This window comes from Canis lupus, chromosome 18 (genome assembly GCF_011100685.1).
Source record: "Canis lupus familiaris isolate Mischka breed German Shepherd chromosome 18, alternate assembly UU_Cfam_GSD_1.0, whole genome shotgun sequence".
Taxonomy (NCBI): domain Eukaryota; kingdom Metazoa; phylum Chordata; class Mammalia; order Carnivora; family Canidae; genus Canis; species Canis lupus.
Window position 1 is genome coordinate 10258398 of NC_049239.1, and position 21572 is coordinate 10279969.

The window sequence follows — 21572 nt, forward strand, 5'->3', positions numbered from 1 at the left end:
AAATTTTGTGTATTTACTTGATTTTGGCATGTACCCTGAACCTTAGGCTTCTTGGTCTTGCCCATACTCATGTTTCTAGTTTTAACTTGCCTCTTAGTTTTGAGGTCTTTGGGGTTCCCAGTGATGACTTATGAGTGACATATTTTCTGAGTCCATGTATACTTGATGTCAACATTGTCATCCTTGTTTCCATTTTACTTGTATTTGTCTGATATTTCTTTACATGTCCTGTTATTTTGAACTTTTGGATCACTTTTTATAAGCTTGTTCCCTGAACAAATATGTATTACATATGTATAATGCACACACAGACACATCCTGTGTGTGTGTGTGTATGGTGTTGGTATGATCTGAGATACACATGTTGTATATATGTGTGTATATATGTTGTGATATGACCTGAGTTTTATTTATTTATTTAATTTTAACTTTATTCATGAGACACAGAGAGAGAGAGAGAGAGAGAGAGAGAGAGAGAGAGAGGCAGAGACACAGGCAGAGGGAGAAGCAGGCTCCATGCAGGGAGCCTGATGTGGGACTCGATCCCAGGTCTCCAGGATCATGCTCTGGGCTGAAGGTGGCACTAAACTGTTGAGCCACCCAGGCTGCTCTGACCTGAGTTTTAACAGGGAACATTTAGCCCATAAACATTTGTTACACTTTGGCCATGTATTAGAAGTATAAGCCATATGGAGGGAGCTTTAGTCTGTCCTTTCATGAGAGCAGAGTAGAGGGTAATGGGGATTAGAGAGCAACTCCTTGGAAACAATAGGATCCAGGAGCTCCCACAGGCTGTCAGCTTCTGATTTTAAGACGTGTCAGAGGTAGGTAGGGTGGTGGTTGTTGGTGGTAGTAGCAGAGACTTCTGGCTTCAAGGAGTGTTAGCGAATTCCTGCTTTGTTAGCAAGAGGTAAAAGCAACCAGATCTTACCTTGCTGGATCCTAATAAACATCCCTGGGGATTTTGGGGCATAGAGATATAGAGAAAATTCATCAGGGAAAGATTGGTAGTGACTCCAGTCAGTTATTAATCATTTTCTCCCCACTGTGTCACACATTTAATGCAATAATTACTGAGGCAGTTGGGGTGGTAGCTACTGTGATAGGTACTGGGACAGAGGTAAATGGGGTTCACCTTCTTGCCTTCTCGCCTTGGTCTTCTTTCCCTCTTGTGGTTTTCTGTTTCTTTGAGATGGGCCTAGTAGAGGCAGCATTTGTGCTTCCAGCTTTCCATAAGATCCAGCTCTGGACAAGTGAGGTTGCACTGCACTGTACCTACGTGACCCCTGACCTGTGGAGGCCACAGAGCCTAGTAAGATCCTGGTCTTGGTGGGGTCACATTCCCTAGGGGTGATCTCTTGAGCCAGTTCCCTCTGTGTATACCTAGGAGTGAATAATTATGAAAAGGCCCTGCCTCTGTTCAGTTAAGTTTGCCTAGAAGATTCTCAAAGATCCCCTTTGATGGAATGACATTTGAGACTGCTTCCCATAGGAAATATGGTGGAACTGCTAATACCCACCATTGCCTGCTTCTTCTCTGACTTGTGTCAATGATGCTCTTCACTCCCCAACCTCAGCTGTTTAGACTCCTGCCTGAGCTCCAGCTCTTGCATCCCCTGATGCAGCAATCATTAGTGCTTATGGATCAAGGTGGTGGAGACACAAGGTGAAGCCAGCCTGGATCTCCGAGTTACCACTTAGAGGGAGATTCCCTAGAGAACCATTGGACCTATAGAAGACCTTGTGTGTAGGATAAATGAACTTTAATTTGTTAAGCTACTAAGTTTTAGGGGTAAATATGTTATCTAGCACAGCCCTACAAATTCAAGTAGATCAGAGCACTCTGATCTCTCTGGGTGTTTTTTAATACAGTCCCATGACTTCAATGTCCTCTAGGTGTTTCAACGCTCCCTCTCCTCATCACTATGTCCATCCCAGACTTTTAGACTGCTTTAGACTTGCATATTTAACTGTAAACAACTGAATATCTGCAGCCAAAGTTACCACAGGAAGTCCTACTTAATATGTCCAAACTAAATGCATTGTCTTTCTGCATCAAACCTGGTCTTCCTCCTGTATTCTCAATATCAGATAGTGGCAGCGCTTTGCGCTCTGTTTTTTGATGGGCAATGTCACAGAGAAGTTTGAGTGTGGGCTCTGAATGGATAAACAGGTGGTGGTATATTTATACAATGGAATATTATTCAGCCTTAAAAAGGAATGAAATATGGACAGATTTATTTGAGAGAGAGAGAGAGCATGTGAGCGAGCAGGGTGAGGGGCAGAAGGAGAGGAAGAAGCAGACTCTCTGCTGAGCAGGGAGCCAGATGTGGTGCTGGCCAGTGCTGAAGGCAGATACTTACTGACTGAGCCACCCAGGTGTCCCCGAATTGTACACTTTAAAAAGTGAACTTCATGCCATGAGACTTATATTTTAATTAAAAAGATTACCAGTAGAGAATAATGAAATTTAAAAGATTGTACGTCTAAATAAAACAGAAGATCGAAGGTGAGTTTTGAAGACAATTTGCATAAATTTCACTTAAAGAATAAAACACACCATCAGGGGTTGGGAAGCACAACATCTCCAATAATGATATAACATTAGTGTTATACCTTGAAGCCAAATTCAGCAGCACAATTTATACTAAACAATATCACTTCAAGATGGCTAGCAGAATAAAAATGGATACAGGGAAGGGACACCTGGGTGGCTCAGCGGTTGAGTGTCTGCCTTCGGCCCAGGGTGTGATCCTGGGGTCTCTGGATCGAGTCCCACATCGGGCTTCCTGCATGGAGCCTGCTTCTCCCTCTGCCTGTGTCTCTGCCTCTCTCTCTCTGTGTCTCATGAATAAATAAATAAAATCTTTTTTAAAAATGGAGACAGGGAAGAAGTTTTAAAAATGTGTTAAGTTGAAGCATATACAAGTGTAAGATTACAAACTACATCGTGCAACTTAGGAAATAAAAAATGTTTTGTGGAATGTGAGTTCAAGTTATATTCACTTGTGCAGTTATTTATCATTTTATTGAAGTCTAGCTTAAAAAAAAAAAAGAGTATGGATTCTGGTGTTATGGTGCCTGGGGTCAATAAAGACCAGCTGTTTTAGCAGACCTTGGACTTAACTTTCTTATGCTTCATTTTCCTCACCCATAAAATTGTAAAATGTGCCATTATTAGGTACCACTAAAAAACAAATGCTGCAGTCTAAACCACAATGAGATACCACAAAATACCCACTAGATGACTATAATCAGAAAGTAGCTGAGAGGGGTGCCTAGGTGGCTCAGTCAGTTAAGTGTCTGCCTTGGGCTCAGGTTGTGATCTCCGGGTCCTGGGATCCAGCTCCATGTTGGGCTCCCTGCTCAGCGGGGAACCTGCTTCCCCCTCTCCCTCTGACTCTCCTCTCTCCTTGTGCCCTCTCTCTCTGTGTGTCTCAAATAAATAAATAAAATCTTAAAAAAAAAGTAAATGAGAGACTTCAGTTTTGGGGCTGGCACATAAGCAGCTTAGAAGTTGTCACCTCATCCTAATAATAATTAAAATGCGGAACAAACTGAAAAATCAGCAACTCTTCTTGGATCTGTCAGAGAAGTGAGCTCACAAAGCAAACCTCTGTTCCCAAAATTGGAGAGACAGACCAGCAGATAACAGAGAATTACAATTTACTAGAGTGCAGAAACCTCTGTGGGAACCAGTGCCCGGGTAGGAAAATCTGGACTGTAATTGACAAATTTCTTGAAGCCCAGTGTGAATAACTCTGAGAGTTAAAAATTCTAGGGAGACCCAGTAATAGGAGGGCCTTTACTTGGAAGCAAGTAAGATGTCTTTCAGTAGATGAATGGGTTAAGAAAACTTGGTACATCAGGGCAATGGAATATTATTCACTGCTCAAAAGAAATGAACTATAATGGGATGATGCCTGGGTGGCTCAGTGGTTGAGCATCTGCCTTTGGCTCAGGTCGTGATCCTGGGGTCCTGGGATTGAGTCCCCCATCAGGCTCCCCATAGGGAGCCTGCTTCTCCGTCTGCCTATGTCTCTGCCTCTCATGAATAAATAAATAAAATCTTAAAAAAGTGAACTATCAAGCCATGAAAGGATATGGAGGAGACTTAAATGCATATTACTAAGGGAAAAATCCAGTGTGAAAGGCTACATACTATATGTTTCCTACTATAATGACATTCTGGCAATTGAAAAATTATGGAGATAGTAAAAAGATCAGTGGTTGTCAGAGTTTAGTGGGGAGAGGGGAATAACTAGGTGAACTACAGAGAATTTTTAGGGAAGTGAAACTACTAGTATATTTTATCATGAATAAGTATCATTATAAATTTGTCCAAACCACAGAATGTACAACATCAAGAGTGAACCCTGGGACGCCTGGGTGGCTCAGTGGTTGAGCGTCTGTCTTTGGCTCAGGGCGTGATCTTGGGGTTCTGGGATCGAGTCCTGCATCGGGCTCCCTGTGAGGAGCCTGCTTCTCCCTCTACCTGTGTCTCTGCCTCTCTCTCTGTTCTCATTAATAAATAAAATCTTAAAAAAAGAGAATGAACCCTAACGTAGACTATGGACCCTGGGTGATAATGATACATTCATGTGAGTTCATCAGTTGTAAAAATGGGCCACTATAAGGCCAGCATTACCTTGGTGCCAAAACCAGATAGACACCACTAAAAAAGGGAACTATAGGCCAATATCCCTGGTGAACACAGAAGCATAAATTCTCAACAAACCAATTAGCAAACTGAATTCCACAATACGTTAAAATAATCACTCACCACAACCAAACAGTTTACAAGGTGGTTCAATATTTGAAAACCAATCAGCATCACATCAATAAGAGAAAGGATAAGAACAATATGTCATTTTAATAGACACAAAAAGCATATGACAAAGTACGACATCCATTCACGATAAAAACCCTCAACAGAGTAGATTTAGAGGGAACATACCTCAACATCATAAAGGCCATATATGAAAAACCCACAGCTAATATCATCCTTCATGGGGAAAACCTGAGAACATCCCCCCTACGTTCAGGAACAAGATAAGGATGTTTACTCTTACCACTTTTATTCAACATAGTACAGAAGTCCTGAAAAACAATCCTAAAATTTATATGGAACCACAAAAGACCCTAAATAGCCAAAGCAATCTTGAAAAAGAAAAGCAGGGATCCCTGGGTGGCGCAGCGGTTTGGCGCCTGCCTTTGGCCCAGGGCGCCATCCTGGAGACCCGGGATCGAATCCCACGTCGGGCTCCCGGTGCATGGAGCCTGTTTCTCCCTCTGCCTGTGTCTCTGCCTCTCTCTCTCTCTCTCTCTCTGTGACTATCATGAATAAATAAATAAAATCTTTAAAAAAAAAAAAAGAAAAAGAAAAAGAAAAGCAAAGCTGAAGGACTCTCAGTTCCAAATTTCAAGTTATATTACAAAGCTGTATTAATCAAAGCAGTATGGTGCTGGCACAAAAATACGTACATAGATCAATAGAACAGAATAGAAAAATGCAAAAATAAACCCACAATGATATCGACAATCTTCAACAAAGCAGGAAAGACTATCCAATGGAAAAGACCGTCTCTTCAACAAATGATGTTGGCAAAACCAGACAGCCACATGCAGAAGAATGAAACTGGACTATCTTATACCACACACACAAAAAAATAAACTGAAAATGGATGAAAGAACTACATGTGAAACCTGAGACCATAAAAATACTTGAAGAGAGCACAGGCAGTAACTTCTTTGACATGGGCCATAGCAATGTTTTTCTAGCTACGTCTCCTGAGGCAAAGGAAACAAAAGCAAAAGTTAACTAAAAAGCTTCCGCACAATGAAGGAAACAGCAAAACTAAAAGGCAACCTACTGAATGAAGAGATTTGCAAATGACATCTGAGAAAGGATTTGTATCCAAAAGACATAAAGAACTATACAACTCAACATCTCAAAACCAAATAATCCAATTAAAAATGGGCAGTAGACATGAATAGACATTTTTCATCCAGATGGCCAACAGACACACGAAAAGATGCTCAACATCACTGATTATCAGGGAAATGTGAATCAAAACTACAATGGGATATCACCTCACACCTGTCAGAATGGCTAAAATCAATAATACAAAAAACAACAAGTGTTGGTGTAGATGTGGAGAAAGGCAAACACTCATGCACTATTGGTGGGAATGCAAATGGTGCAGCCACTATGGAGGTTCCTCAAAAAGTTAAAGATAGAACTGCCGTTTGGATCCAGCAATTACACTACCGGGTATTTACCCAAAGAATAGAAGAACACTAATTCAAAGAGATACATGCATCCCTATGTTTGTATCAGCATTACTTACAATAGGCAAGATATGGAAGCAGCCCAAGTGTCCAACAATTGATGAATGGATAAAGAAGAGATTTGTATTTTAAATTCTAGTTTTTCATTGCTGGTATATAGGGAAGTGATCGACTTTTGTATATAAACCTCATATTCTGTAAGCTTGTTATAACTGCTTATTAGTTTCAGGAGTATTTTTGTTGATTTTTTTGGCTAATGTTCTACATTAGGTCTCCAGAAATTATTTATCTTCTAACTACAAATTTATGCCCCTTGGCCAACACCTTCCTAGTCCCTTCCCCCATCTCCAACCCCTGGTAAACCACCATTCTATTCTGTATTTCTAAAAGTTCAGCTTTTTTAGATTCCATATATTAATGGTGTCATAGGGTATTTGTCTTTCTCTGACTTATTTCACTTATGATAATGCTTTCAAGGTCCATTCATGTTGTCACATATAACAGGAGTTCCTTCTTTCTCATGGCTGAATAATATATATTCATATATAATTATTTATGGATTATGGATACTTAGGTTGTTTCTGTATCTTGGCTATTGTGTATAATATTCCAATAAACATGGGAATGCAGGTATTTATTTGATATCCTGCTTTCCTTTCCTTTGTATGTATACCCAGAGGTGGGATTGCAGAATCTTATCATAGTTCTACTTTTAGTTTTTTGAGGAACCTCTATGCTGTTTTCTGTAGTGGATGAACCAATTTACATTCTCGCCAACAGTGCACAAGGGTTCCCTTCTCTCTACATCCTAGCCAACACTTCTCTTGCCTTGAAACTATGGATGGCTTTGGGGAGGTATCAACATTTTAATAATATTAATTTCCAGTCCATGAACGTCGGTTATCTTTCTATTTTTTTGAGTTTTCAATTTCATTTATCAAAATCTTACAGTTTTTATTACACAGATCTTTCACTTCTTTGGTTAATTTTTAAAAAAGATTTTATTTATTTATTAGAGAGAGAGTGGGGAGAGATGCAGAGGTGGGAGAGAGGGAGGAGAAATAATCTAAAGCAGACTTTGTGCTGAGCATGGAGCCCAAGATGGAGCTTGATCTCACAATTCTGAGATCATGACCTGAGCCAAAACCAGAGTCAGACGCTTAACAAACTGGGCCACCCAGGTATCCCCTTCCTTGGTTAAATTTATTCCTAAGTATTGTCTTTGATGCTATTGTGAATGGGATTGTTTTCTTTATTTCTTTTTAAGGTATTTCATTGTACATAGAAATGAAGCTGATTTTTGCATATTGATTTTTATATCCTGCAACTGTACTTAATGCACTGATTAGTTGCAATAGTTTTTTTTTTTTTTGTTGCATCTTTAGGATTTTCTCTGTATATGAATATATCATCTGCAAATAAAAACAGTTTTAATTCTTCCTTTCCAATTTAAATGCCTTTAATTTTTAAATTTTGTCTGATTGCTGTAGCTAGGACTTCTAGTACTATGTTGAGTAAGAGTGGTGATGGTGGGCACCCTTGCCTTGTTCCTGATCTTAGAGAGAAAGCTTTCAACCTTTCGTTGTTGAGTATGATGTTAGCTGTGAATTTGTTGTATATGACCTTTACTGTGTTGAGTTATGTTTCTTATATATCCAATTTGCTGAGGTTCTTTTTTTTTAAAACATGAAAGGTTTTGTATTTTGCCAAATACTTTTTCTGCATCTGTTGAGATGATCATATGATCTTTATTTTTCATTCTATTAATGTGGTGTATCACATTTATTGATTTGTGTATGTTCAACCATCCTTGAATCCCAGAGAGAAATCTCACTTAATCATGGTGTATAATCCTTTTAGTGTGCTGTTTTGGCATATTTGTTCTCATTTTCATTAGTTTAGAGATGTTTTTGATTTCCCTTTTGATTTCTTCTTTGACCCATCGGTTGTTCAGGAGTGTGTTTAGTTTCCATATGTGTATAAATTTACTTGTTTCTTACGACCTTGACAGCTCTGTGGAGTACTGGCTAGATATCATATAGAATGCCCCCAAATGAGTTTCCTTGATGTTTTCTCATAACTGGAGTTTTGAAAGAGTACCACAGAGGTGAAATGCCCTTTTTATCACATCATATCAGGGCATAAATGACATCCACACATTATTGGTGATGTTAACCTTCCGTATTTGATTAAGGTAGTGTTTGCCAAGTTTCTCCATAGTAAAGATATTATTTATTACCTATCCTCACCATTAGAATGTAAGATCTATAAGACTAGAAATGCTATATGATTTGTTTACTGCCATATCCCCAGGGACTAGAGCAGCGCATAGTCTTAGGTACTCAATAAATATTTGTTGAATGAATAAATATAAGCATGAATTCAATGATCCTTAGCTTCCCAATTTGCTCTTTTAAACAAATTATTTTGGGGTGTGTTGGTGGCTCAGTCAGTTAAGTGTCTGACTCTTGGTTTCAGCTCAGGTCAGGATCTCAAGGTCATGAAATTGAGCCCCAAGTTGAGCTCTGTGTTCAGTGCAGACTCTGCTTGAGATTCTTTCCCTCTTTCTCTCCATTCCCTTTTACCCTCCCCCAGTTTATGCTCTCTTTCTCTCAAATAAAGTATTTAAAAAAAAAAGTTTTGACTGTATTTTTGACCAGCGAGCCTTATGTTTTGCTAACAGCAATTATATTAGGGCATATCATCTATATGCATGAGATGTACAGTGCATGCCACCAATTACCCAACATATATGGGTATTAGCACCTATTGGTTGACAGGTGACCTACTTACTACAGGTGACTTACTTATATTTAATTTTGGCTTGAAAAGCCAGGGCAAGATTATCTAGGCTAACTTTGTCCAGGTCAGGAATTAACATAGGGCATTTGAATGAGCTTAGGTTTTAGTAAGACCTAGATTTTCAAATCTTGTTTCTATCAATTCTTAGCATTGTGTCTCTGGGCAAGTAATCTGGCCTCTTGGAATTTTCTCATCCCTGATATGGGAGTAATCGTTCTTGTCTTATAGATTGATATTAGCGAAGTCACACAGCAAGTACCTGCTCAGTACCTGGCATTTTGATCAATAAATACTGGTTTTCTTGCCTTTCTACAACTTCTGAAGCCCGTGGTTGAATTAATTCTCCTATTCCGGGACAGTCATTTTCTATGAAAGAGCATCTTTTATTTGGAAGATCAGTGCAGACAATTCCATTTCATTAAAAAGCTGATGATTTAATAATTTTTTTAGAAATAAGCTGTGGCTTCTTTCTAAAGAATAATAAAATTCATCTGGCATATATACAGAGAACCCCTATTACTTTCCTCTGGCAAGAAAGCTGATGGAATATAAACAGCTTATACCAATGTGTACAGCATAGTTTACCTTCATGCAATGCCTGTACCTTGAAGAAATATCATATGGTGCCCTGCAGATGTGGCTTAACATAAAATTTGTCACTTCCCAAGGACTTGAAATATCGCCCCATTTCTTTTACCCCTGCATTGCACATGCTTATTTGGTAGTGTCAGTCTACTTCCTTATTTCAGTAGCTAAAGTGACATAGCCCTGTTCCATAATTTGCCAAGGGATTGAAGGTGCCACGCAGGTCTGTATTATCTCAGTAACGTCACTGATTCCTAGTGCTTATAGAAGAGAGGACAGTGGGCACTTAGCTTGAGGGTGATGTGTTCTGTGGGAATGTATATTCTTGGCGAGTTGTTTATGACTTTTTTCTTCTGTACCACCAAAGGAGCAAAGGAACATATTTCAAATTCCCATTGGCAAGGGCTCCCAGTTCTTTTATAAGGATTTGTAAAATGCCATCCCTTTGAATCTTGTCAGCAATCTCTGGATGTCCTCCAGGCTTTCTTTCATAAAGCTTTCAACACACAGAGCTGAGTGGGTTGGGCAGGGAATATGCATGTAAGACTGTGTGCTTGCATGTGTGTGCGTGTGTATTTATCTGAGACTTCTTGATTGAAATGCCAATATTATGTTGCTTTCTGGTTTGAATTTACTACAGCAATAAAATGGAAGCATCCCCTGCATAGTGAAGTAAGTATAGCAGGTGAGTCTCACCATATATTTAGTTGAGTCAGTTTAATGTAGATCAGTGTTCAGGTCTTCCTTTTGGTTCCTTTCTTGTTTCTCTTCTTCAGAGCTTCTCATCAGCTGTTGAGTTTAGAGGAAAAACATTTCCCTGGAGCTGTGATAGTTCTCCATATGGAGAGAGAAGGGGATCATGTTCAGTCTTCAGGGATGATGGGTATGGTGGTATTTGCTACATTTCATTGCTTGAAAGCATGCACATTTTCTATTTGTAACTTCTTTTGGAAAGTATAAGTCACCAAATATTGGTGAAACAGTTTTCACTGCTTCCCAAATCATCAGATAATTGATATTGGAGGTTGTCTAACCACACAAGTTGGTTTGTGGTTTGCAGGTTCAAAAAAACAGTTTATATTTGCTCTTAGAATTCGGCCTGGCCTGAAGCTTTTGAGGTTTAGGAGCAAATGACAGAAAAGCAATAATCAACTTACTAGGAGGAAAGACCTCAGTGATTTCTTTTATTCTTTACATGTTGATTCAGATTCCAGATTCTTTGGTCTTGAACCAAAATTCTGGGTAAAAAATAAATTGAGTAGTAAGCATAGTTGAAAAGGTTTGATTTCCTTCTCCATGAGCCCTATGATGGTTAATTTTATGTTTCAACTTGACTGGGCTAAGGAATACCAGTGTAAGCTGGTAAAACATTATTTTGGGTGTGTCTGTGAGGGTATTTCACGAAGAGATTAGCATTTGAATCAGTAGACTGATGAATGAAAATTGCTGTCATGAATGCAGGTGGGCATCACCCAAAGCACTGAGGGCAATAAAACAAAAAGACAGAGGAAGGGCATATTTGCTCTTTGAGCTGAGATGTTTAATTCTCCTTCATTCAGATATAGGTGCTTTTGGGTTTTTGGACTCAGACTGGGACTTATGCCATTGTTTCCCTGATTCTTAGCCTTTGGACCTGGACTGAATTACATTCCCCACTCCTAGTGGGGGGTACATCTTGGGACATCTTGGCCTGCATAATCAAGTAAACCAATTCCTAAAATAAATCTCTTCTTACATCTCTCTGTCTTTCTCTCTCTCTCTATATCTTATTGGTTCTGCTTCTCTGGAGAACCCTGATGGATACAAGTCTCATGTGTAGAAAAGAACAGACCTTTTACTTCAGATTTTGCACATGTTCCGTGATCATTCTCTTGAGGCTGATAGTTTCATATAGCACTTTGGAGTTTGCCTCATTCATGAAATTATTCTGTGAGTACTAAGAGCCAAACACCAAACCAGGTTGTGAATACAAAGGTAATTCAAGCTAGGATCACAATATATCTCTCTGACTTGGGTGTGAGTTCCTTGTTAGCAAAGGGTTTATAGTCTAGTAGGGAAAATGAATGATGAACATCAGAAAACTGTACCATAAGATAGAAAGTGACATGTCTTTAAAGCATATAGATAGAGGTAGAGATTAATTATTCCAAAGTAGAGAAAGATGACATTTGATGGAGGGATGTGGTAAGACTTTAAGAAAGCATTTGAGCTGGATTTCAAATTTATAGGAAAAGAAGGCAAACATTCCAGGTGGTCAAAGGCACAGACATGGAAAGGCCCAAGACCTAGAATATAGACATTTCTTGTGGTGGTGAGCAGGGAAGATGAGAGGAGAAAGGGACAGTTTCATAGCTTAGGGCCTGTTTTGGATTTAAGATTCATGAAATTCTTGGAGTACTTTAGGGGATCCAAGGAACACAGTTAAGGTTAGATGGTACTTGGGGTGCAGGGGTTGGGGTAGGGAGTTTGGGAGTGTGTGATGTTTTCTGACACCACTTCTGACAACAAATATGTGTCATTTTTCTACACCAGTTCTCCAATACTCTGACACCAACTAGGTGTCCAATTCAGTTCAATTTGGATACCATCTACTTGGAATTAGTGTCAAATCCCACAAATTAAAGAACCCAGTCCCACAAGACTAACCCTGCTTCAGATGCCAGCTGCAAGTAGGGTACCCAGGTGACCCACATTTCTGCCCAGCCAACTACATATTTGAGGATTCCCATGACCACCCCTCCCCCAACTTTGATAATTCACCATATAACTCACAGAACTCAGGAAAGTACTCTACTTATTATTACAGTTTATTATAAAGGGTACAACTCAAAAGAGCCAAATGAAAGAGATGCATATGGCAAGGTATGGGACAAGGGTTGCCGAGCTTCCATGCCCTCTCCAAATGCACCAGCCTCCCACCACATTGGTGTGCTCACCCACCCAGAAGCTCCCTGAACTCTCCTGTTTAGGAATTTTTATGAAAGTTTTGTTACATGGGCACGATTGATTTAATCATTGGCCATGGGTGATTGAATTTCATCACCAGCCTTCTCTCCTCCCTAGAGGTTGGTGGGAGGGAGCGGATTGAAAGTTCTAACCCTCTAATCATGTGGTTGTTTTTTCTGGTGACCAGCCCCCCCCTACTCCCCCGGGGGAGACCTCATGAGCACACAAAAGACAGTAGATTCCAAGGATTTTAGGAGCTCTGTGCTAGGAATCAGGGACAAAAATAAATTAAAAAAAATTTTTTTTAATTAAAAATTTTTTATTATACCACAGAGGCAGAAACCATTTACTTCACAGTCTTGCTGAGAAGGAAATGCTAGAGCAGGCCTGGATGAGGGAGATGGGGCCAGCATGGAGTGCAGCTCCAAGGTAACAAGCGGGCAACACAGCTTGGGTCAAGGCTGAGTGTGCTGTGGCTGTTCTGGAACAGGATGTGGGCTTGTGCCAAGGTCGGGTTGGAATAATAACCCTCATGGAAAAAGGAAACTGTTCTGAGGTAGGGTCAGTTCTGGGATATTCATCCAGGGTAGTTACTTTCTCTCTCTTGCTGAGGATGATCCATCTTGTTAATAATTAAAAAGTACATGTGCATGTAGAAAGATTTGAAGAACATGTTGACACGCTGGCTTGAATCATTGAAAATATTTATACTTCCCTGCGTCTGGCAGAAGGATCTTTGTAGGCAAGAACTTGGCTGAATGGTCCTGACAGTGAAACAAAGAGGGTGCCTCAGGACTCCACAAAAACTGAAAGTTGACTTTTTTCTTTCATCCTACAGATAGCTCAGAGGTCAGTCCACATGACATTCTTGAGTGCTCTGAGGAATCAATCTTAGAATCTGTCAGTCTGTTCAGCTGCTGTAACAGAATAAGGTGGACTGGGTGGCTTATGAATCACAGAAATTTACCTCTTCGGGTTATGGTGGTGGGAAGATCAAGTTCAAGTTCAAGTTCACCCATCGAGCCTGGTTGGTTGTAGATGAAGGTCCTCTTCTGGGTTGCAGACTGGCGACATCTCATTATGTTCTCACATGGCAGAAGGTGGGCAAGCAGCTCTCTGGGGCTTCTTTATTAAAGGTACGAATTCCATTCAGGGGGGCTCTTCTCTCATGACCTAATCACCTCCCCAAGGCCCCACCTCCTACAACCATAACATTGGGTATTAGGAATTCAGCATATGAATTTTGGGGGATGTATCCATTTAAACCATAGCAGAATCTATCTTTGTAAAGACACCCAAATGCCTTGAAAGGTACAGAGAAGGACTAGGAGCATGCTCTAGGAGTAGCATAGCAAGAATGCTAAAAAGGAAGGAAGCTCACATTTCAAGAGCACTCACCATATGCCAGGCCTCATGCTGGCTGCTTTACCTACATGATCTTTTCATTTTCCCAACAGTTCCGTGAGGTTGGCTTTACCCACTTCTACTTCCAGATACTGAAGCTGAGGTTCAGAGAAGTTAAATAGTTTGTCTAAGGTCAATGTGGTAATCCGTACCACGTGGTGGCCCACACCATGTAGTGGTCCATACCATGTGGCGGTCCATTGACCACAAGCTATGCTCTTTCCAATGCATAACAAAAGAGTTGTGGATACTGACAGTATCAGTAGAGACTGATTTTAGAATTAGAAGTAAACTTGGAGTAAATTGGCAGCTGGTACTAAATAGACTTAGAATTATTTTTAGTGATTACCCTCTCCCATACCTATACCAGGTGGTCTCTGGTTTCAGTTTTTCTTTCGGTTGGGGTAGCCCAGCAAGTTGAGGAATGATTCCTTCCAAACATCACCTGCAAGAATAGAAAGATGAGAATGGGAGAAAGTGTGAAAAGAAGATTAATGGAAAGCAAAGGGATAATCTTCTGAGAACTTTAGAATATTATATCTCTGCAATAATTAGTTAATGTGGCTCAAGAATAGACTCAGAGATGAATGGAGGAAAATATATATTTTTGTGGAAGCAAACTCTAAAAGTCAACACGCAATAAAGGAAATTCTGCAAGTCATTGAGAGAGATTAGATTCTCTCATTTTTTTTGTGGAAATTTAGATAGCTATATGGAAAAAAATTAATGCAAATCAGACCTTATGTCAAGCCCAAATAACTTCCAGGTACATTAGTAGATTGTGTTTAAAAAGTGAAAATACTAGAAGAAAATTAAGATTAATATTTATCTGAGTGGGAAAGGGTATTTGAAACATAAAATCTGTAAGAGAAATCACAAAAGAAAATATGGATAGATATAACTATATACAAATTAGAATTTTGTGTATATAAAAATATAAACAAACACTTAAAATAATCAATAGTTTGGAGAATATTTGCAAGAAGTATGACTAAGGGTGAGTATCTTTAATATGTAATGTGCTCACACAAATCAGTCAGAAAAATGTTAATGCTTTAAATTTAAAGTGGGCCAAGTGTATCGCTTCTTGGCCTTTTGGCTAAAATCAAGTGTAAAGTAGGCCAAGTGAAAGAAGAGATAAATTACCTCAGGAGAAGTTATAAATGACTAGTTAACATTTATTTGAAAAGATCACCTTCACTAGTAATCAAAGCAATGGAAATGAAAAATTTTTACTTAATCACTAAGAATTATCAGAAGTAAGATTTAAAGCTTTTGTGGGAAAATGTGTGTTCACATGTTGCGGGTAGAGAGCAATCTGCTAATTGCTGTAGGCCTATCTCTGACATTTGGGAGCCTGGGCCAAAAGTATAAATAGAAGCTCATAGGCCATTTATCTAGAAAATTAAAATATGTAATTGTATTCAAAGGATATATATCTGGAAGCATCCCCATTACACATGGAAATTAAATTAAATAAATGTTAAATTAAAGCTATGTATTATATATATTTTTAAAAAGTTATTTTTCTTCTAAAACATTCAGAATTATTTTAAGATTAAAAGGTGGAGCACTCGGGTGGCTCAGTCAGTTAAGTATCTGACTTTGGCTCAGGTCATGATCTCAGGGTTCTGGAATCAAGCTCAGCAGGGTGTCTGCTTATCCCTCTGCCCCTCGCCCTACTCACACTCTCTTTCTCTGTCAAATGAATAAATAAAATCTTAAAAAAATAAAATTAAAAGGGAAAATGAAAGATAATGAGTATCAGAATTTTATTTTTTTTCAAAGATTATTTATTTGAGAGAGAGAGAGAGAGTGCGAACAAGTGTGAGGAGGGGGAGGGTGAGAGGGAGAGGGAGAGAGAGAATCTCAAGCAGGATGCCCACTCAGCACGTAGTTGATGTGGGGCTTGATCTCACCACCCCAAGATCATGATATGAGCTGAAACCAAGAGCTGGGCTTAGCCGACTAAGCCACCCAGGTGCCCATGACTATCAGAATTTTGGATAAGATTTATTTAGATAAATTTTAGTTTAATTTTAAATATTTAATGAAATATTAGTAAATGTTTTTATGAAAATAAAGCTACTCTAAATTGTTCAATGTCAATGTCCATGAAGTTGCTAAAGAATTGTTATCCAGTATGGCGCATGTTATATCTTTACCTGCATAGACTCAAATTTAAGAGTAATATAAATTGATTAATATTGCAAAGTGCTCTCCGCAAAGTGCTCTCCTCAAAGTGCAGACAGAGCACAAACTCATGAGTGTGTCAGGAGCTGTGCATTTGGCATAAGGGAAGCTGGAAGATAGGCACATAGTCTCACTAGCACATGATACTTTCTTTACTAAGAAGTTATTGCATTGGTGTTGACAGGAAAGTCTTGTCAGGTTAATGTATCTTTCTCTTACCTATGTGCTTTCTATCCCTGAAGAGAAGTGTCTATCTCGGATGTGGCAGTGGCATCACTCATAAATCTTAACAGGTATTCAGATGCAATTCCTTTATGTTTAAGGACATCTGGCAAAAGAGGTGATGCGGTGTGTCCCTGGGGCTTGCATAGTCTTATTCCTGAAAGCGGATGTTTAGGGTTGTGGATAAGGCTGGGTCCCGAATGCTGATTGATTCTGGTATCCATGTATTCTTTAGTAAATGTAGTGTGTGTGTGTGTGTTTGTGTCTGTGTTTGACATTGGTGGCCTTCTGATGTATGGGGCCAGGGCAGGATTTCTTGTTATCTGGGTTTGGAAGCACTTAGTACAATGTACATCAAAAGCCTTAGAACCATGAAGACATTGCCATTACATCTTTGTTAGGCTAAGTTAGGGTTTGAGAAAGGAATTACATAGACTGTAACTCAGTGATTCCATTAAGAAAAAAACTACCCTAAATAAATACTGAATGAATACTAGAAAGCGGAAAAAAAAAAAAAAGAAAAGAAAATGTGAACAAAGATTTGTATACCAAGTTGCTATTTATTTATTTATTTATTTATTTATTTATTTATTTATGATAACATTAATTAAAATGTTCAAGAAGAAGGGAATAGCTAGATACATTGTGATATCTATATAGTGGAATACGGTGCTAGAACTTTTTAAGCCTGTGGGACATATTGTGACTATAATGTTAGATGACAATGTGAATTACATAAAATATGATCCCAGTTAAGAGAACCATATGCAAAGAAGCAAAGACAGGAAGGAAATGCATCGACATTTTATATTTTTATTTTATTTTTAAAAAGATTTTATTTTTAGTTTGAGAGAGAGAGAAAGGGAGAGAGAGCACAGAAACAGAGGGAGAAGCAGACTCCCTGGCACAGGGCTTGATCCCAGGACCCTGAGCTCATGACCTGAGCAGAAGGCAGATGCTTAACCGACTGAGCCATCTAGGCACCCTTAATAGTGCTTATATCTGAATTATGGATATGATTATTTTATCTTTTTAAATATGCTTATACTAATTTTCCTGGTTTAGTATTATGAGCATATTATTTTCAAAATGAAAGAAAGCAAGTTATTTCAAAGAGCTTTTTTTTTTTTAAAGATTTTATTTATTTATTCATGATAGTCACAAACACAGAGAGAGAGAGAGAGAGAGAGAGAGGCAGAGACACAGGCAGAGGGAGAAGCAGGCTCCATGTACCGGGAGCCCGACGTGGGATTCGATCCCGGGTCTCCAGGATCGCGCCCTGGGCCAAAGGCAGGCGCCAAACCACTGCGTCACCCAGGGATCCCTTCAAAGAGCTTTAATGTTAACATATTGCTTCACGTGTGCTGCATGGGAGCCTTAGAGGCAATGCCTAATTCATAGCAGAGAGCAAGAACTGGAGTGGTGGTTCTTGCTAAGAAGGGGGAGTTGGGATTGTTATAAAGCTTTCTTATATATCTCTATGATCAAGTAAGTTTGTCACATTTTTGGTAAGCATTGTTATTTTATTTTATTTTATTTTATTTTATTTTATTTTATTTTATTTTATGATAGTCACAGAGAGAGAGAGAGAGAGAGAGAGCCAGAGAGAGAAGCAGGCTCCATGCACCAGGAGCCCGACGTGGGATTCGATCCTGGATCTCCAGGATCGAGCCCTGGGCCAAAGGCAGGCGCCAAGCCGCTGCGCCACCCAGGGATCCCCGGTAAGCATTGGTTTTAACTAGGGCGCACTACAGAGTTGTTTCTGTTAGGCTATGTTCTGGGGGATTCCTTTAGGTCTCCTGAGAAGAAAACCAAAAGAATTAAAGATCCTCAGTTTGATAGGAGAATCGGGAGATGGGGATGCATGCAGATGGTAGAAAAAAAGCTTTTTATCTTGGCTTGCTTGGTATGACGATCTACCCCAGCCCTCATCCACTCCAACTTCAATGACCGTCACCCTCACTCACTCAGGGCCACCCACATTGGCCCTTTTGGTTTTTAGAACACAGATACTACCTCAGGGCCTTTGCCTGTGCAGTTCTCCCCCTACCCCCCGCACCCCTTTGATTCATTCCTCAGTTATTTTTATGGCCTACTGTCTCACTTCATTCAGGTTTCTGCTCAAAGTCACTTCATCTGAGAAACTTTTATTTTTTATTGTGTTACATTTATCCTATGTAAGGTAAACATGTAAAACATGTAATATGATAGGTAGTAATAAATGATTAGGAGACAAAGAAAGGAGGTAAAGGGGGAGAAGTTTTGTTTTGTCCTATAACAATTTTCAATAGTCCAGGCCAATGTGACACCTTAGTAAAGAGTTAAGAAGGTGATGAAGTGAACCATGTAGGTATTTGGGGAAAGAACATTTCCAGCAGAGAAAGGAACAAATGCAGTGACCCTGAGACAGGAATGGGCTGGGCCTATTGGCGAACCCATGAGCCATTACTAGCTTGGTGGCGTTTCACTGCTGTTGACTTCTCTTTCCCCTCCCTTACCTTTGTAAATATTCAGAGTACTCAATTACTCCTCATAAGGGTGCCATCTGTTTCCTTCAGGGACCTGATAGCTATGAATGAATCCATCCTGCTCAGGAAGGTTGTATAGTTTATAAAAAGAAATGCTGGAGGAGTTCAGAGCAGGAGAAAATCATTGTAGGATGAAGCGTGTGAATCTTTGTTTCATCCCTGAGGGAAATACAGTAGAACCAAACTATTTCTATGACCGTGCTCCAAAATTAAAGGTATCCCTTCAACCCCTGGCCTCAGCCAGAAATCTCTCTGGGTGTTATCTCGCTTGGATTCTTCTTTTTTCCTCATCCCAACAGCTAATTGATCCCTAAATCCCATCTGATTTTCCAAATCTCTCTTGAATCATGCTTTGCAGGTCCTTGTTATCCAAGGTACCTACAGTAGCTACCTACAGTAGCCTCCCTTTTTTTAGTCTTACCCTTTCTCCAAAGCGATCTTTGTAAAATGCAATTTGACTATATTATTGCCCCTTTTAAAGCCACTTACTAGCTCTTCCTGGTCTACAGGAGAGTATCCATATTCCTTGGCAAGCATTTCCAGCCTCATTACCCACCACTCTTCCTTTTGCACGTTATGCTCAAGCTGTACTCAGTAACATAGGGTTCTTGTGTGGTCATGCTTCTGGATCTTCGCATTTGCTTCACCAGATGTCAGCAGTGCCATTCCCTTGGTAAACAACTCTGGCTCGTCCTTCAGGACTCCGCACAGGTGTCACCTCCTCAGGAAGTCATGCTTTCAACAGGTATTTGTTAAGCCAGTGTCAGCCCTGTGAAAGGACTGACCTAGGCATTTTGTGTATAAAACACACAAGAGGGATCCCTGGGTGGCGCAGCGGTTTGGCGCCTGCCTTTGGCCCAGGGCCTGATCCTGGAGACCCGGGATCGAATCCCACGTCGGGCTCCCGGTGCATGGAGCCTGCTTCTCCCTCTGCCTGTGGCTCTGCCTCTCTCTCTCTCTCTGTGACTATCATAAATAAAAAAAAATTAAAAAAAAAACACACAAGATCCTTGTTTTCATAAAGATTTTGTCTACTAAACATTATTTTGTTCTTAAAACAAGGCAGCCATTGGACCAAAATGGCTCTAATGTCTTGATAGCCTACACAAGCAAACTGAAACCCAAGCCAGAGTCAATTCATGAAAGCCTCAAGGTTAGGAAATTGGTATTATACTGAGTGAAATAAGTCAATTGGAGGAAGACATATGGTTTCACTCATATGTGGAATATAAGAAATAGTGCGAGGGACCATAAAGGAAAGAGGGGAAATTGAATGGGGAAAAATCAGAGAGGAAGACAATCCATAAGAGACTCTTAACTCTGGGAAACAGTGAGGGTTGCTGAAAGGGAGGTGGGTGGGGGATGAGATAACTGGGTGATGGGCATTAAGGATGAACACTGGTTGTTATACTATACCTTCACAAATGGAATTTAAATAAAAAAGTTAGGAAATTGAAACTTCAGGACAATAAATCACAACCAACCAACTAGGCTTTCCTATATAAGGCAACTCAAATTATAGTCAATCAGGTAATTTCTTTGCTATGTTTCTGTGTCTTCTCTCTAAAAGTCCCCTAGCTTCTGTCAGTGGAGCACCTCAGCTCACCTTTGGTTTAGCACTGCCTGAGTCAAGTCAATAGCTGTTCAAATAAACTGTTCAAAAATTTAATGTCCCTCAGTTTAGCTTTTAACATATTACTTGCTAACAGCATTTGTTTGGAAAGACAAACACTAAACATGGAAATACACAGATAGATATATAGCAAAAATCGTGGGAGTTGCCTTAAGGGAAAAACCAGAGAACAATGAAAGTGACTATAGGGGAAGGATGGGTGGGTGGGATGAGTAGAAGGCTGAGGAGGTGACAGTTAGGCCAATACCTGAAAAATTACAATGAGCTAGCCAGGTAATCCAGGTGATGGTGTAGGGAGTCACTGAGAGGATTCGGGGCAGCATTTCAGGCAGGAGGAGCAAAAGGGAATGAGTATGTAGGAAGGCTCTGTGCAGGAAAGGAGAACCTGGTGCATTCTAGGAACTGAAAGCAGGTTAGTAATGGAGCTGGAATTTGGTGGGTGGGCCATGGAGGGTGAAGGAGGTGGAGGTGCAGAGGTGGGCAGGGCCAGATCTTGTGTGACTGTGTGCCCACGCAGTAAGTTTGGGTTTTGTTTGAATGCATAGCAAGTCCCTGACATTTGCTAAACAGAAGAATGACCTGTTTTCGTTCATGTTTTAAAAAGCTCACTCTGACTACAGTCTGGGGAATGGCTCTAAGGGAGATCAAGAGGGAAGAAGTTGATGTCTCCCTCTCTGAATTAGGGGTCCCTCCAGATATTCCTGGAGTACTCGGCACTTCTTTGAGGGTAGCATTTATATTGCTCACAATCACAATGTTCTGTTCACTTGTCCATTGCCTCCACCAGCCTGAGCACTCCTTCAGGGTAAGGATTATGTCTCTTATCTCCGTGCAGAAATGGTAAGTGTTCAACAAATGTCTTTTTTTTAAGGAAGGAAAAAGTCTCAACCAAGGACCTATTCAGTTACAAAATTCAGTAACCATTTGCTGGAGAAAAAAAGGACATTTTGGTGAGGCATCTTAGTAAG

At 39.9% G+C, this 21572-nt stretch overlaps 2 long non-coding RNA genes across 3 annotated transcripts in view; one reads left to right on the forward strand and one right to left on the reverse strand.

The window, feature by feature from the left end:
• The window catches only part of LOC111090877, a 25437-nt gene extending 7363 nt beyond the window's left edge, over positions 1-18074 (forward strand). For both annotated transcript variants that reach the window (XR_005373124.1, XR_005373123.1), the window contains exons 2-4: positions 12958-13053; positions 13463-13760; positions 18016-18074. This is a non-coding gene — a long non-coding RNA (uncharacterized LOC111090877). The remainder of the gene's footprint in view (positions 1-12957; positions 13054-13462; positions 13761-18015) is intronic.
• LOC111090876 overlaps positions 12958-21572 on the reverse strand; it is a 19254-nt gene continuing 10639 nt past the window's right edge. The window contains exons 2-3 of the long non-coding RNA XR_005373122.1: positions 14390-14473; positions 12958-13824 (exon numbers count right to left, since the gene is read on the reverse strand). This is a non-coding gene — a long non-coding RNA (uncharacterized LOC111090876). The remainder of the gene's footprint in view (positions 13825-14389; positions 14474-21572) is intronic.